This window comes from Lactuca saligna, chromosome 5 (assembly GCF_052625555.1).
Source record: "Lactuca saligna cultivar CGN05327 chromosome 5, ASM5262555v1, whole genome shotgun sequence".
In the NCBI taxonomy this organism is placed as follows: Eukaryota; Viridiplantae; Streptophyta; class Magnoliopsida; order Asterales; family Asteraceae; genus Lactuca; species Lactuca saligna.
The window spans coordinates 68,002,736-68,015,612 of record NC_136421.1 but is presented as its reverse complement, the minus strand read 5'-3'; positions in this window follow the sequence as shown (position 1 = coordinate 68,015,612).

The following is a 12,877-nucleotide window of genomic DNA, read 5'->3' as shown; positions in this document are numbered from 1 at the left end:
AGAGGAATCTAAGATTGAAGAAATGGTCAAATCAAGAAGTCAATCATACTTCGTTCCAAAACAAGTCTTAAAGTCAAGATTGTGACATTGAGTGAATAGTATTAAGAAGGTTTATAACATTCATCAATTGTGGAAAGTTGTGATGTCTTGGATAAGACAAAAGACCAACTAGGACCAATTTGTGAAGAGTTTTGATAAAAACTACACTAACTCTTGAATATTTGTTTGTCAAGAAATGTTTATTGACAAAAGAATCTTATATGTCAAGAAGTCAGTGGGAGTCTTAATGGTCTTGAAAGGGTTCAAGAACAAATCAAATAAACCTTATTGATCATCACTAGCACACGAGTTGAGGTTTACAACCTATCGTGAAGACATTATTTTGTTTCTGTGCCAATCCAATCGAGTTAATTATGCATGTGACTCCTATGAGTTCTTATTTGAATGCATAAAAGGCAAGGACCTTGATCAATGGAAAGTACATTGATAGGAAAAGGTGAGCTACTTAACTACTTGGAAGACGTGGTGGGCAGCTGTGCTACCATAAGGCAAGAAATCAAGATTAAGAAAGTTCGATCCATATGAGTTTAATTTGTGGTAAACTTTGGTTTTTAACAAATTCACATGGATAGGAACACATACACCATTTAAATCTAAGTGTCATAAGATTTCCTCCTTCATGAAAATGATTGTGAGAAAATGCTTTCACTAAGAAAGATTTTAAAAGATAGTGATTGTAAAATTGCATTCTCGAATTCGATCATGGTTACGGCATCCCTTTCCATAATTTGAATTGTGAAGTTTGGCAATTAGTCTTAATTGTTAAGACACACATATGAACTATCTAAGGCAAAGGTGTATAAGTTCAAAAAGCCTTGATAAAAGATTATCAAAGCACTAAGTATTAGAAACATGGACTTAAGAAATTCAATAGGTATTATTTTTCTGAAAGTTAAGATGTTTATGAATACATGTCGAAGCTAGTGGGAGCATAAGTGTTATGTTTTATAATAATCATCATGATAGTGGGAGCATAAATGTTATGATTGTATGATTATTAAGGCACGTATTGCATAGTTGGCAATATTAATTATAGAAAACAAGAGTCATACTTTGCAAAGTTGTAAGAGTTGAAAGGTTGTTTTGCTATAATTAAGGGAGAGAATATTATGCTTCATTTCAAATCTAAAGGATTAGGTTGTGGAATGTTAATAGATTTAGTCAAGGGTACATAGTGTGTTCTTAAAATTTCGATTATGATTACGGCATTCCTCTTCACAATTCGAATTTTGAGAACATAGCAAATAAAACATTATGTGTTGTGTCCCATACGCTTCGAGTATAGGATCGATTGCAAATGCTTTAATGTTTGACCATTCTAAAATTTTCCAAATGTATAGTGCATTTAGAGGGAAAAGGGACTAGAATTGGTTTTGACTAAAATAATTAAACAACTATCAAAGGACAATCCAAAGTTCGACGAGGATTGGTCGCTTGCGAGTAGTTGGAAGTATAGTATTGGAAATTATGGAAGTGTTTCCATATTGGATGGACGATATCGACATCATTACGAATAGATAAGATTCTATTAAGAATGAGTTGTCATATAGAAAATATGGAAGTGTGTCCATGTTGGGAAGTAAAATCTATGTCTAGATTAGAAACTTTATGCGAAAGGATGTTCAAAGGAATGTACTTTGAGTAAGAGACATCATATCTAAGGAATTGTCTTGTAACAATCTCCGATAGAGGAATTTGTAATATCATTGGCAATAGTCTTTGAGACTTTGGTGCAGTGACATTACAAAAGGATCGTTGCATAAAGTGTTAGAATCTAGTATATTCTATAAGTAACAAGAATTTGACATTCTTACACTTAAGAAAATGGAATTGGTGTTGTAAAATGAGAATGATTGGAAATGTGTTCAATTTGTCTATTTCGCAAAAGTAAGAACCATAGGTAAACATTGTGTGCATGCTAGGAGCATGGGACAAGTGTTGGAATTCAAATGCGAAGTTGATTACCCGAAACGACAAATAATCAGTAATCGATATGGTGATAAATAAAACGTGTTTTGTTTATACTCAAAGGTTTGAGGCCATATGAGATTAGTATTATTCTTGTGTTTCACCTTGCATGTTTTGACTTCCAGAATAATTGAGTTTATTAAGAATAATCGAATTATTCAAACGGGCCACAGTCGTTCATATGTTGGAAGTAGATATGAATGAAGACTGTCGTGAATTGGTGTGTGGATTGTCTAGAAGAGTATTAGACATAAGCAAATGTTTGCTGCAACGTTCATGAGTGCTTATGAATATGATTTGAGCATTGGATTAAACCCACGCTCACTTGGATCACTCCATGAATTGTATTACGAGTGATTGGTGAGACGATAACATCTTATATTCTTGAAACCGAGATGTGTGAGTTGTATCTTGCGAATCGGTTGCACATTGATAATATGTAAACGCACCAGTAACTTGGTGTTATAAAACATATTGTTGTGTGTAATTCGGTGAGTGAGTGCAAGCGAGCATTGTATCAAAGTTTATCCGTTCCTTTTATCCAAGGTAGGATAAAAGCGATATCTTTGGGCCCCTCGATGGTTTAGTGATGACATACGTAAATGCTCGGCCGGGCTAGGGCTAATTTGATTTGTTCAATTAGTCTGTCGTCATAAATCGGAAATCGAGATATAGTACAAAGAGAATGATTTGAAATCATATCTCATACGATATCCAGAATGGAGGAATATATGATCCCTTATCTAAGGACACACGTATCTGATATGATCAGAGTTGACAGCGGCTTTGGAAAGCTACGATTGCAGATCAGGATCTGAAGTCATACGCAGAATAGTTGTTAGACTTATCCAAGTGGGAGACTGTTGGATTAGTGTCTAAGTCCATAACTATTTTGGTATGTACTTGACCCGATGGTGCATGGTCCTTTTGGGTTGCCTTCACCAAAGCAACTTGATAGGATGATTTATGGAGAGTAAGGATTAAATATGATTTATTAATGTATTATGAGAATAATATATTAAAGGAGAAATCATATTGTTTAATTAATATTAGTCAATAATTAATTGGTAATTAGTTTTGTGACTAAAAGAGATTAATTAAACTTAAGGGACTGGAATTGTAATTATAGGATAATTGCAATTTGGGCCATGGATTGCCTTGTATTAAGGGATGGACGAATTCTAATAGGAAACCCATAAGGAAATCATCCATGGGCTTAATTAAAGGAGTCTATGGGTTGCTTAGGGCTTAAGCATCCAAATTAGGGTTTCCTTGTTAGATAACCCTAATAGCCCAACTATATAAAGACCCCTTAAGGCTCAAAAACGTGGCTAAGCTTCTTGTAAGGGTTTCTACACGTTTTTGGCAGCCTCCATCCTTTCTCCTCTTCATCCTCTTGCTTATGGTGTTTGTGAACCATTAGAGGAGTGACACTTGTGACTCTAAGCCTTCCAAAGTCAATTCAAGGAGATTTGTGATTGTTATTGCTACATAACAATCAAGGTAATACTATAAACTTATTCTCATGTTAATATGATTATATGTATGCTAGAATTAGGGTTTATAGTCTTGGATTCAAAGCATGTACAATAGAGAAACCTAGATCCAAGCATTAGGGTTTGTATGAGCACATAGGATGTCTTATGACCAAAAACCCAACAGTACCTGGATCTCAAGAAACAATACTGGTGGCCAAACATGAAAGCTGAGATAGCTACATTCGTGGGCAAGTGTCTGACCTGCGCCAAGGTTAAAGTTGAGCACCAGAAACCCTCGGGTCTACTCCAACAGCCCGATATCCCCGAATGGACATGGGAGATGATTACCATGGACTTCATCACCAAACTGCCCAAGTGTTCTAGTGGGTACAATACCATTTGGGTAATTATCGATCGTTTGACAAAATCCGCTCACTTCATTCCGATCAAAGAATCATACAAGATGGAAAGACTCGCATGAATCTACATCCAGGTGGTAGTACGTCTACACGGTGTACCTGTATCCATTATCTCTGATCGAGATAGCAGGTTTACCTCTAGATTCTGGCAATCCCTTCATAAAGCCCTTGGAACCAAACTAGATATGAGCACGGCATATCATCCTCAGACCGATGGACAGAGTGAGAGAACAACCCAAACCCTGGAGGACATATTTAGGGCATGTGTCATTGACTTTGGAAGGTCGTGGGACACACATTTATCCTTGATCAAATTCTCATACAACAACAGTTACCACACCAGCATTAGGGCTACTCCGTTTGAAGCCCTATACGGTCGTAAGTGCAGATCCCCTCTGTGCTGGGCCGAGGTGGGGGATACACAATTAGCTCGGAGTCGAGTCCCCGAAAGTGCTCTCACTGGTCCTGAAATCATCCGCGAAACCACCGAAAAGATCATTCAAATCTGTAACCGACTGAAATCCTCGCGCGATCGCCAGAAGAGTTACGCTGATAACCGTCGAAAACCTCTAGTATTCCAGGTTGGAGACCGTGTCCTGTTGAAAGTATCACCCTGGAAAGGCACTGTACGTTTTGGTAAACGTGGAAAACTTAATCCTAGATACATTGGACCCTTCGAGATCCTCTCCAGGATCGGTCCGGTTGCCTATAAACTTCGTTTACCTCACGGACTCAGTAACATTCATCCTGTCTTCCATGTTTCAAATCTCAAAAAGTGCCTATCCGATGAAACCCTAACGATTCCCTTAGACGAGATCGAAATCAATGAAAACCTCAACTTTGTGGAGGAACCGATCGAAATCATGGATCGAGAAGTCAAACGCACAAAGCAAAGTCACATCCCGTTAGTGAAGGTTCGCTAGAATGCCAAGCGGGGACCGGAATTCACTTGGGAGCGGGAAGACTCAATGAAACAGAAGTATCCACAACTCTTTCCAGATCCATGATTTGTCTCTTGTCTCATGTTTTAACTTTGAATTTCGGGATGAAATTCCCTCTAACGGGGGGATAATGTAACAACCCGAAATTTCCGTACCACTTCTTGTAACTCTTTCGTAGTTCAATTCAAGCAACCAATCGTCGTTTCCAAATTCGATTCCGACTTTCTTGTTTAATTAAGTCATTAACTTGTACGTATCTAAAATGACTTATTAGGTGTCTTAATACATTTAGTAATCATTTTAACACACCATACTAGTAATCGGAATATTTCTAGAATTTACCATATCGGGTTACGGCAACCTAATCGGGTACGACCAAAAGCCTCGCCTAATGTCGGTATCCGGTAGAATTCCACCGTGTCCAAAACTTAGACACTATATAATGTGTTCTAAGCCTTCATTTGAAGCTTTTGGCTTCATCTCACTACTCTCTCTCTCTCTCTAACCTCTCTCCTCATCCAAATCAAAGGTCCAAAAACAAAGATTTAAGGCTCCAAATCAAAGAGGTAACATCCCTAACTTGTTATCTAACCTCTTTAGCCTTCAAATTGATGTTTAAATTAGGATTTAGGACCTGGAACATGTGTTTATGGCCAAGGATGAAACTTGGGCCGTAAACACACAATAAGGGGGGTTTTGATCCATTTAACCCTTCCAAATCATAGTTGGGACTTAGATATGACCTTGAGGCTTGCAAACCTGGACTTGGAACACATTAAACATACATTTTGAGGGACAAACAAGATTTTATGGCCAAGGCATGTGCTTGGGCCGTAAACTCCTCAAAAATGGGGATTTAACACCTTAAAACATGTTAAAATGCCTTGTAATTTAACCAATAGCCTTGTGGTAAATCCTAGATCCATATAAAAATAGTTTGGGGGTTTGTAACATATCAAAAATGACACACATAGGAGTTTATGGCCTAGGCACATACCCTTTGGCCGTAAACTCATAAAACCATGCCAAATCATGCCCCTAATTCACCCCAAAGGCTTGGATAAATTTCTAGAATCACATGTGATTGTTTTAAGTGTCAAAAATAAATTATTCATAAACATGGGAGAGTTTACGGCCATGGTATGTGTGCTTGGGCCGTAAACACCCAATTTGATGTTAAATGATGCCCAAAAGTAATACAAAACCTTGGAAAATTAATTAGAATCACATGTGATTGCTCCTTGTGCCTCAAATCAATTTTTCTTAACCCTAGGAGAGTTTACGACCGTAAACTCCAAGTTTACAGCCATGAACTCCTTCTTAAATGGCATTAATCCATTCAAACCATTCCAAGGCATTTTAGTAAGGCATTCCAACAATTCCCCAAGTCCAAATAAGCCATAAAACCCTCAAAACCACACCCACATGAGTTCACGGTTGTGAACTCATGTATGTATGTGTTATGTAGTTGTAAACATACTTAAATGTTTACTCTTGGGGAGTAAAATCAAGTCCCAAGTCCCTAGTACCAATACACGTCCGAAGATGTCACCCGGATCACTCCAAACGCTCGTTTTGAGGTGTTTAACCTCGTTGGAGTGTAATGTTCCATATAATTAGTGAATGTATCCCTAATGGAATATATATGGACATTATTACATTTTACATAGGGACATCACGAGTAATCAAGCCCCGAACCAACGTCTAGTGTCCGAAACCGTCGCATTTCCGAGTCTGGTGAGTTCATACCCCTACCCTTTTTCACTGTTTTCAGGGGGGAACACAAGAAAAGTACAAGAGATTTCTTGTACTCAAAACATGTTTTCAAATGTGTGTTTCACATTTCATATGCTTTTAACACTGATTACTACAACTGATAACCATTTGAACATGCAGATCACGTATCATATATTTGTGAAATGTTTTTTTTAAAGTGCTATGTTTTACATATATTTCACAAATGGCTTTCCACATTTTTATCAGTTAAAAGCATGACATTAAACATTTGAACATAATACATGTACACTATTTTGTCCTCGGTAACACTCCACATATATACGCGAGTAGAGGACCATCATATTATTACTAGTAAATTTGTTAATCCTGTATGATTGGAGACACGTCCTTGGCGAACACTCCACAGAGATACGCGAGTGGAGGACTACACCCGTAACTAGAATCTCTGGGATTTAAAGAGCGTGACTTGAGTGTATAGATCTATATGGGGCTGACTACCCCACACCTGGCTGCTAGCTACAGCCGAACCGAAATGGTTCAAGGGTGACGAAAGTCATAAGTATGTGGACTACTTATTGCCATAGGTTTAGTCTATTGTATGGTAATGTAACTCGTAATTAGGATAACAGAGATTTACTCATGGTAATAATGAACAACCTTATACAATTCACAAGATAACCAGGTCTAACAAGAATACATCATTGACATAAGGTAACCAACATTCAGGAAAGTAAGGGACTTTCCTGGGAAAACGTTTACATAACCAGAAAGGATAACAAACCGGATAACTATACATCTTTTACAATTGATAACATACAAATCAGGAAAGTATGGGACTTTCCTGGGAATACATTGGTACATAACCAGAACAGTATGTCAATCCAGATAACTTAACTATACATCTTTACAAGAGAAAACATGTTTTTCAATGTACAACTTTACTTTACATGTTGAAAAACGATAACCAACCTTTTTAAGAAAATATGGGATTTTTCTTGGTGTGGGTAACATTTCAGAAACAGAAAGGAAACTTGAACAATTTCACAAACAAAAACCGCTTATGAACTCACCAGCGTTATGCTGATTTTCAAACCGCTTGTGTTCTCAGGTCAGCGTTAAAACAGGTACCTGAGGATCCTTTTTGCTTGAAGACGGTGTACTCAGAAGACCCGTTTCATTTTGTTCATATATATTATGTATCACAACTGTACAAACTCTACTTTTGAAACAACTATAAAACTTTTCTTATGTAATGTAATGGTTGTTTTACTTTACTTACTATGTGCATTGGATTTGATACTCAACGTGGAGTCAACCCCGGAAATGTTTCCTCCTTCGGTTTTTGGGGTGTGACAGAAGTACTTGATGGATCAGCCCAACCTGAATATGCACCAGAGGAGATGGTTGGATGTGGTGAAGGATTATGATTGTGAGATCCTGTACCACCCGAGCAAGGCTAATGTTGTTGCCGATGCTTGAGCCGTAGGGCAGAGAGCGCCCCGATTCGAGATGTTTCTATGAGGTTGATAGTGATGACTCCGGTATTGGACACCATCCGAGGGGCCCAGGCTGAGGCTGTGAGACCAGAAAACCGAAAGAGGGAGCGAGTTGTCGGGCGGGTATCGGAGTTCGTTACCGATAGCCGGGAACTTATGACATTTCAGGGTCGGATTTGGGTACCGTTTGTGGGCGGGACGCGTACCATTTTGATGGAAGAGGCACATTGATCGAAGTTCTCGATCCATCCTAGGGCCACTAAGATGTATCTAGACCTAAAGAAGAAGTATTGGTGGCCCTGTATGAAAAGGGATGTTGCATGGTTCGTTGAGAGGTGCCTAACTTGTCACCAAGTTAAGGCTGAGCACGAGCGTCCGCATGGTAAGCTGCAGCCGCTGGAGATCCCCGAGTGGAAGTGGGAACAGATTACCATGGATTTTATCTCCAAATTTCCAAGGACTGCAAGAGGAGTCGATGTAATTTGGGTGATTGTGGATAGGTTGACGAAGAGCGCTCATTTTCTTGCTATCAGCGAGAGCTCTTCTGCTGAGAGGTTGGCAGAGTAGTATGTGAGGGAGGTGGTATCGTGACATGGGGTTCTGATGTCAATTGTTTCAGATCGATACGTACGATTCACTTGCAGATTTTGGAAGAAGTTTCACGAAGAGTTAGGTACGAGGCTGCATTTCAGTACCGCATACCACCCATAGACGGACGGGCAGAGTGGGCGGACGATTCAGACACTCGAGGATATGCTCCGAGCATGTGTTTTGGATTTTGGCGGAAGTCGGGACACGTATTTACCCTTGGCAGAGTTTTCGTACAACAACAGCCATCATTCGAGCATTGGTATGCCACCCTTTGAGCTTTTGTATGGGAGGAGGTGTCAAACCCCCATTTGCTGGGGAGAGGTGGGGCAACGTGTAATGGGTAGTACAGACATCGTGCTTCAGATGACTGAGCAGATACAGCAGCTCAGGCAGAGGTTGTTGACCGCTCAAAGTCGCCAGAAGAGTTATACGGACAGGCGTCGGTCCGAACTCGAGTTTCAGGTCGGTGACCTCGTACTCTTAAAGGCTCTTCTTGGAAAGGAGTGATCCGATTTAGGAAGCTGGGCAAGTTGGGGCATCAATATATTGGACCTTTCAGGATAATCGCGAGGGTATGCAGGGTAGCCTACCATTTAGATCTACCTGCGGAGTTGGGTCGGATTCACGTCACTTTCCATGTGTCGCAGTTGAGAAAGTGTATAGCCGATGAGTCGACAGTGGTACCATTAGAGGATATTCAGGTGGATGCAGGCCTGAACTATGTTGAGAAACTTGTGGCAATTAGGGATCGGAAGGTCAAAGTTCTGAGGAACAAGGAAGTGCCTTTGGTGTAAGAGCAATGGTAGCATCGGAAGGGGTCCGAGCTGACATGTGAGTCCGAGTCGGAGATGCGGGAGCAGCATCCAGAGTTGTTTTCGGTATAAGACTTTGGGGACGAATTCTGGTTCTAGCGGGGGAGAATTATAACAGCCCGAAATTAAGGTACGACCATTTAACCCTACATCTTTTCCATAATGTCATTTTGGTTCTTTGTGTTGAGTGAGTACGTTGGGCGTACAAAGAGTATGTTGCGCGTACTTGCGCATTTATTTTGTATGCGGTGCCACCCGGGTACGCTGGGCGTACCTAAGGTTACGTCGGGTGTAACCGGCCCAGACTCAAAACCCTAATATGACTTGAGGGATATAAAAGGAATGAGATGGTCATGTCCCTCAGTCACCATCTTTCAGAAAGAAACCGTAAGAGAGCATTTCCTTCGTTTTTAGCTTGGGTGTGAGTGTTCTAAGATTCAAAGAGTCATTTCAAGGTAGTAAAAGAGAATAGGAGTCCATTGTGGAGGCTAGAAGTTGGTGGACAAGTGTAGATCTGAGGACTACAAAGGTTGGAGCTTCTTCCTGAGGTAAAAAGTTCAGATCTTGCCTTGTAGTTTATATGGTGTGCTTCTTGGACCAATTTCTAGGGTTTTTGGTCCCAAGATGGGGACTTTATGAGCAAGTAGTCTCCATTGGCCTAGATCTATCATATGTTAGGACTATATGAGTTTTATGTTCATAAAAATGTAATCTTGGACGTGGATATTGATGCATGCATGAGATCTAGACTCTTGGAAGGGAAAGGAAAGGTGTTAGAAGGTATGGGAAACCTTTTAGCCATGCCAAGGCTTAAAGGTTTTGACTTTATGGACTAAGAGGGATTATTTTCGCCAGATCTGGAATATGGGGTTATGTCATAATTGTTTAAGACATTACAAGAAGGAAGTGAAGAAATTGGGATGTACGCTGGGCGTAATCCCAGTACGTGCCGCGTAGTGGGACGCGTTCCCCGTTTCTGGAATGCAAGAGTACGCCCCGCGTACAGGAGCTGGTACACCCCGCGTACTGCTTGCTATAGACTTTTGAGTCAAGGAGGGGTGAAATGGTCTTTCACCCCTCTGTGGGATAGAGAAAAAGGGTGTAGCTTAGTCTTGGAAGCCTATATTAATTAGAATGATTATCCGTTGTGAATAGGTAGGGTTGGGTCGTCATTTCGAGATTCGGAGATATCGAGCACGTGAGATTCTAGACATCCTACGAGGTGAGTCTTCTCACTATACTGTACCTGGAAGGGTACCTATGTGTGACTGGAAGGTCAGATATGCTATAAGATGTATGCATTGTATGTGATTAGTTAACCATTTTGTATGTGCTATGTATGTTATGTTTGTTATGGGCCGGAAGGCATTACATTATGGGCCGGAAGGGATTATGATGTGGACCGGAAGGTCAGGGATTCATGGACCAGAAGGTCAACACGGGTAGGACCGGAAGGTTTACCGGGTTGAGACGGAAGTCCCCTGAGACACATGGACCGGAAGGTCATGGCCTGGAAGGTCGTATGTGTGTATGTGGTATATTGGGGAACTCACTAAGCATTTATGCTTACAGTTGTTGTGTTATGTGTTTCAGGTACTAGCGAGGACCTTAGGAAGGCGCCGGCATGATCTATACACACTGACGGAAGATTTATTTTATGATCTTGGGATGTATTTTTATTATGATGACATTTTCTAAACATGAGATTTGAGGATATTGAATGATGGTTTATGTTGTTTGAAAAATGAATAATTGTTTTGAAAATTCACATTGTTACAAATTAGAAAAGGTGACCAAATGTGCTGAAAAAGGTACATAAGGAGCAAATATGTAAACCTATAATGATTAAATTGGCTCGAGCAAAGTATAGTATAAATTTTGTTAGTGTGAATGATATAATAACATCTTTTTTGGTATTTTCTGTTTATAATAAGTGTGTTCGATGAATAAATGTTACCTTGAGTTTAACTAGATGGCATGATCATACTAAATTACATAAGTTCTTGAGGTAAAGAGAGAATTTTGACTGCATTTTGATGCTTAATTATGTTAGGTATTATTCCACATATGGACATGTAGAGAAGCTAGCTAAAGAGATAAAGAAAGGGGTTGCATCTGTTGAAAGATTTGAACACAAATTATGGCAAGTACTCCCTTAAAAGTTTACTCTCTTGAGAAGTAGCCCACTCTCTAACTGCCAGTCACTTGTGGCATGTAAAAGATTTTCCATAGTATATTTTTTTCCTCAAGGGAGAATCTGCCTCTGTAAAGCTTACTGTAAGAACCTAATTTCTTGTTTGCAGCTGGAAATTTGAGACATCTGATTGTTGAGGCATGTATTACAAGGAATCTTTTGGACACATCAGCATACTTGTGTCCTAGCTATGTGAAGTGTAACATACACATTTTGAAATCGTGTTTCGTAATGAATAAAATTGTGAAATACTATGTTAAAATGAGTGTTGAGTTCTAACAAATGGTTTTTACTAGAAATGAAGTAAAACTATGTTTAGAATCACTCATAAAATATTGGAAGTCTTATAAGATTCCAATTAAAAGCCAAATAGTGAAATCTAGTGAAGATATAAAATTTTAAATAAGTAAAATTTTATTATTTGATGTTGTAGAGAATCTCACTAGAAACTTGTAGGCGAAAACCTCGTCGAAATCCAAGTTATAACGAAGAAGTTATGACCAACCGAAGATCCGAGACAAAACCGGCACGGCACCGAATGACGTAAAAAGTGAGTTTTTGATAAACTACTTTTTAGCCTTATTAATCTAAATGAAATTTGTAGTATTCGTTAAACCTAGAAATTCGATAAAAAGAACTACTTTTTGACTCATGCTCCCATCTTATCACTCCCAGAAGGTGATGATGATTTCTCCGTATATAGCGATGCTTCAAGATTGGGACTCGGTTGTGTGTTGATGCAGCGTGGTAAAGTGATAGCCTTTTTCTCAAGACAACTGAAAGATTATGAAAAGAATTATCCAATCCATGATATTGAACTCGATGCAGTAGTATTTGCCCTAAAACTTTGGAGACACTACCTTTTTGGTACGAAATGCCAATTATTTACCGACCACAAGAGTCTCAAGTATATATTCAGTCAGCAAACTCTGAATATAAGACAACAACGAGCCATGGAGCTGATCAAGGACTATGATTGCAAAATTCTGTATTATCCGGGAAAGGCTAATGTGGTTGCAGATGCACTTAGCAGGAAAGCTTATCATAATAGTATGTGTTATACTATTACTCACACTACGGTGAAGTTCACTATTATTGATGAACTAGAGAAGTGGCAATTTGAGGCCTTAAAGCCAGAAAATGTGAAGAAGGAAGGAATAGTACATTATGCTGATGTTTTA